Below are 5,946 nucleotides of genomic sequence, written 5' to 3' on the forward strand. Positions count from 1 at the left end.
CCTAAATACCTAGCCAGGCATATTTCATCAGGATATCATATATAATATGAGCTCTTTCCTCTAAACATAATGTTTATATACATTGAAAAATACTGTCCCATTAATGGATATTATGGAAGAATGTTTAACTTTAACTTCATTTATGTTTATTCTTTCACAGCTCTTCATGGTTTATATCAAGAGAATCAATTGATTTATTTAAAAATATTTATATTGAATCTACGGCCATACCACCCTGAACAAGCCTGATCTTGGAAGCTAAGCAGGGTCGAGCCTGGTTAGTACTTGGATGGGAGACCACCTAGGAAGACCAGGTGCTGTAGGTGTAAAAAATAAAAAAATAAGGGATTGTAAGATGACAAGGTCCTTGCAATCTGTGAGGTTAACCAAAGATTACCATGCCTAAAAAAAAAATTAATTAAAAAAATAAAATAAAATAAAAATATTTATGTTGAGTTATCGCTATAGGTCAGTCCCTGTTGGAATTCAGAGTTGATTCCTCAAGAAGCTCATCTATAAATAATGAATTGACTATAAGCTAGTCATACTTCAACACTATTATTCAGAGTTAGATGTTTTGCTTAAAATTCTTAATATGTAATGCTAAAAATTCTTCATTAATGAAAATAACCACAATATACTGAAATTTTGTGTATCTTTTTAATTTAGATGTTTTCTGTTTTGGGTCCTCTTTAATTGGAATATATCAATATAATCTAAAAGAACAGAGAAGACATTGATTATAAACTTCGTCCTGATTTCACATAGTGGATATGTTACAGAAAAGGAAACTTTCAGAGGCAATGCAAAATGATGATGATGATGATGATGATGATGATGATGATGATAATGACAGTAATAATAATGTTCTACCTTGTTAGTAATCTGAGAAATGCAAATTTCAGTCATAATGAAATGACATTTTATAGAGACCAATTTAAACAAAACAGAAGGTCTAATAATACCACAAGTTAGATGGTGGGAGAATAAATTAAAAACAATTTAGCATGATCTACTGGAGTTATGTAGGTGTTAATTCAAGACTTGGAATCTGCCCGATTCTATATTCTGTTCTCTGACATATAGTATGTAAAGGCACAATTACTTAATAGTGAAATAAACTCTTTTTATATCTGTAAATCAACATCTATTTTGCAGCCCTAGAAATTTTTAAAAATAATTTATGGAAGTGAAATTCATATAACAAAATTAACCATTATAAATTAAGAATTCGGTGGCATTTAGTACATTAACGATGTTATAGAAACACCACTTCTCTCTAGCTTCAAAATGCTAGAGTAGAATCCCATACACATTAAGCGGTTTCATCCCATTTCTTTTCCCCAAGCCCTTGATCACCACCAATCTGCATTTTGTCTTGATTCATTTGCCTATTCTATACATTTCATAAAAATGGAACCATAAAATGTGACCATTTGTGTTTGGTTTCTTTCACTTGGTATAAAGTTTCTAAGGTTCATCCATGTTGTAGCATGTATCACTACTTCATTTTTATGACTGAATAATATTCAGCTATATCTATGCACCGCATTGGTTTATCTAGTCACTCATTAATGAACACTTATATTATTTACACCTTTTGGCTGTTGCGAATAGTATTGCTATGAACATGTGCACACGTGAACTTATTTGAGTAATTATTTTCAGTCATTTTGGATAAATACCCAGAAGTGGGATTGTAATATTACAGAGCAATTTCGTTTAACTTTGAAGGAATCAGTAACCTTTTTTCTTCTACATTCTGTTCCCTGCCTTAGAGGATCATGTAAACTGTTTCCAGTTTGAGGCTATTACAAATAATACTAGTATATTACTTTTCATATATCTTGGTGCACATATTATGTACTGAGTGTTTCTCTGGAGGAAAAAGAAAGCCCTAATTTATGGCATTCCACAAGATTCTAATGTAAATACTACTACTATGACCAATTGCAAGCTATCACTGGTCTAAGGGTCAGATCAAAAAGTTTTTGAAAATTTTGAAAAGGCTCAAATCGCAGTGGTGATTTGAGCACACCATTGTTTGAGGGAATATACATATTTATGTATATATAGAGAGAGAATTACTAGATTATAGAGTATATACATGAACGACTTTAGCGGATAATGCCAAGTACTTTTCCAAAGTAATAGTAACAATTTACACCCCTACCAGCAGTTCATGAGAGTTCCTATGGTTGTGTCAGGCTGCTAAATTTTAGTCATTCTAGTGGGTATGTGATAGTATGTCATTATGGTCTTACTTTCCATTTTCTTGATTAACAATGAACTGGATCATGTTTTCATGGACTTATGGCCATTTCAATATTCTCATGACTCTTCAAGTCATTTGTTCATTTTCTGCTTAGTTGCCCATTTTTTCTTACTGATTTCAGAAGACCTTAGGTTTTTTGGATGTATCCATGATTTATGTGTTGAAAATTTCTTCACTAAGACTGTAGCTTGCCTTTTTACCCTATCAATGGAATCTGTTTTATGAACAATCTTAATGTATTCAAAGTAGCATTATGAAAATATGAATTGTAACTAGAAGGCCAGGAACTGTTGAGAGAGTAAAAAAATACAAGCTAATCAATTTGGGGAGAAAAAAAGAAGTGATTCATGTTTAATTGTTGGGTCTGAAAATAAAACTAAGGTTCTGTATAAAAATATATATTTTTTTTCCTTTTCAAGCAGTGCTGAAGAGTGAAAAGAAAGACTCATTCTGAACCAGTAATAGCCGTTTCTTGCTACATATTCACTGGATACTAAATGACTTGTGTGAGACATGAAGGAAAATGTACTCTTTCCAAGTTATAGTTCTCATTTATGTAATCACTCCAAACCCCTGGCCCTACTTCTGCTCTTTTGTTTGGAACCTACCTTAAGGTGATGACATAGCATCACTATTCCTAATTTATTTGTGACTCCTGGAGAGATCTCTTTACCTATTTGCCAACACAGGCCTTTCCCAATTCCTGCCCAGCTATCAAGGGTTAGGTCCAGAACTTATAATTTGACCTAGCAACTTCACCAGATTGTATAGATTCTCTTTCTTCTTAGTTTTTCAAAAACGAAAGTGAAAATCTCAAAAATATGCTACTTTAACGATAAGTATTTACTCTGAACTAAATAGTTATTAACTATATATTTATAAATTACTTTGAAATTCTATTATGCAGAATTAATGTTACATGTGGACATGTAGTCAGCACCAAACTGTGGAGTTACCGTTAGAATTCTGATCTTCTATGTCATTGTGTTGGAATTTATTAAATTGGTTTCTATGACTACAGAACACATAAGGGATTTGCAAAAACTTAATGTCTTTTTGGCACGTAAATGATCACCCCTTTTTTTTTTTTTAATTTTGAAGGACATAGTGACAACGATAATATATTTAGACCTAATGGTGAAGTGATATAGAAAATTTCTGACTAATTCATCTTCCAATAGAAATAGACTACCTCTTCCCATCACACAGTCCAGGGTTCCCTAATGAATATCTCCTACACTGCTGTACTGCACAGCGATCTGTTCTAAATATTAAATATATTAACTTGTCTTGGGGACAGTGGCCACCCAGATCCCCAGACATCACACTATGTGATTTCATGCCACCTCTTTCTTATATGGTTATAAGCCACAGGATTGGTCTGCCTTTGTAACACTAACTTAAGGAGCACATATTTGTAAGATGATGGAAGTAACTGTGGTAGCGTATTTAAAAATTAGTTTTGGCCACATGTTTATGTGTTCATGGACAGCTTTGTTACTAAGTAATCGATTTTATAAAAACGTTTGAATCTTTATAAACACTATATAGTATATATATAAATTATACATAAGTTATATATAGAGAGATATATAATTTATGGTATATATATGGCGTGTGTGTGTGTGTGTGTGTATATATATATATATATATATATATATATATATATATATATATATATATATATATAAATTTAAATATGTATGTGTACAGTTTACTAAGTTATTATATGCCCAAGCCTGTGAAAAGCAATTTACACATATCCTCTCATTTTATGCCCATTAAATCATTATGAGAAAAGGAGTTACTGAGACACAGAAAGATTGTTTAAATGTAACTTTCCCAAAGTCACACAGTGCCAGAGTCACTGTGCTATATGTCAAATGTGTCGACAAAGACTGGAGCTAGCTAGCAGAGACTGCTGCAGGATTTCATCATGGAGTCTTAGGCCATCCTAACTGACATTTGATATACAATTGTTGGTAGTCCAGCATCTAACCCAAACAACATCCAGTAAATGGAATTCAGAGGCCTGTGCTCTCATGGGAGGTGGTATAGCAAACTATACTCCCTAGCTTCAAACACCAGAGAAAACCCATTTCCACTATTAACCACTCTGTAAGCAAGAACAAAATGTTCTAATGGGCAATTACAAATAACTTTAACATTTCAGTGCCTATATATTTCTCAATGTCATGAGGAGACTATAGTTGTATTAGATAAATTCCTATAGTTTTTTTTTTCTCAAAGTTTTATAGTGACAGGCGAAAATAAACCCTACTCAAATAATATAATCTAAAATATGAAAAACTCAGGCTAATTAATGATTCACTGTGAGTACAGCATGCTATTCTAGAAAATGTAGAAGTCATTTTAGTCTGTACACCATACTATTTTGCTGCGAAGAAATATACTACATGTAGCATTCACATTCTCTCCCAGGGAGAGATTAGAGAAAGAACACACTGTGTGGTCTTCTGCTTTTTATCACATTGATGTAACCTGTACCTCACAACATTAGAAGCATTTACTCAAGGTCCTTCTGAAACTGTGATTTCAGTTTGAAATGGTTGAAGGGATCTTTCCAAACCTCTGGGATGCCAAGTGTTCTAGATGAGGATTTACTGGTCTGGATTCATCATAAATGGCATTCATTATTCTATTCATTCCAGTTACTTAAAGAGTTACTTAAAGTTTCAAATACAAATTAGACTGCAACACGAGTATTCAGTAAAAATAATAAATCAGTATTTGCTATTTCAGCAGAGAAAACTATTTAGCTAAATAGGTCTGGAACCAGAAGCCTTTTATTCTCCTTAAGGTAGGGCTTACTCTCTCTTACTAAGTGAAAGTGTTACGTGTATATGTTCGTGCAAAATAAATACACTAAATGGACTAAACTAGTCAATTAATTATAGTTCATATTTGTAGGTATGTGGCTTCTTTTTAAAATGGAAGCTGGGGATGATATGGGAGGAAACTTAAAAAGTAAAAGTATTATAACGTATCTCAAAATTTACAACCTAATAAAAATGTATACACTAGCAAAAAGAGAGTTTTAAAGTGTCAGAGGAGAATGAAAAAATAGAGACTGTTTTCCAGAACTCATTTGACACATGCATAAACTGAGACCAAGTTTTTCAGAAAATTTCTTGAATGCTATGGAGTTAAATTTTGGCAATCATCATCTCTGTAAAAAAGCTCTATGTTTTGTGAATAAAGCAGTAGCAATCCTTACAAGGCAGTCTATTATAAATACACTCCTTTGTCATTTAAATAAACCGTTACAAGAATTCAAAGAAGGGAGAGATTAGCATGGAAAAAGTAGGACTTGGGCAAGCTTCTGAAGGGTAGGAATAATTTGAATGGAGAGAGAAAAGGACATCTCAGTTGTATAAGTTCAACTGATCAAGGGTGGGTTGGAAAATCATTGATTTACTTTATTGGAGCAATAATCTGTGCTGAAGAAATAAGACTGAAGGGGTACACAAAATGTGCCTCTCAGTAAGAGAGGATTTTGAAAGCCTAGTTATGAATATCAGAAAACAACAAAAGAAAACAGATTGTTTATTTTACAAAAGAAAACAGATTGTTTAATTTCTGGTAGGAATAAGTGGCAATTAAATTTGCTATCTAGTTTCACAGTTTTATAATAGACAAGTATTATAGCC

General features: G+C 32.6%; 1 pseudogene; it reads left to right on the forward strand.

Annotated features, from left to right (window-relative positions):
- Positions 1-217: 217 nt before the first annotated feature.
- Positions 218-326, forward strand: LOC111740626 (annotated as a pseudogene).
- The last annotated feature ends 5,620 nt before the right edge of the window (positions 327-5,946 follow it).

This window comes from Pteropus vampyrus, unplaced genomic scaffold, assembly GCF_000151845.1.
Source record: "Pteropus vampyrus isolate Shadow unplaced genomic scaffold, Pvam_2.0 Scaffold66, whole genome shotgun sequence".
NCBI classification, from domain to species: Eukaryota; Metazoa; Chordata; class Mammalia; order Chiroptera; family Pteropodidae; genus Pteropus; species Pteropus vampyrus.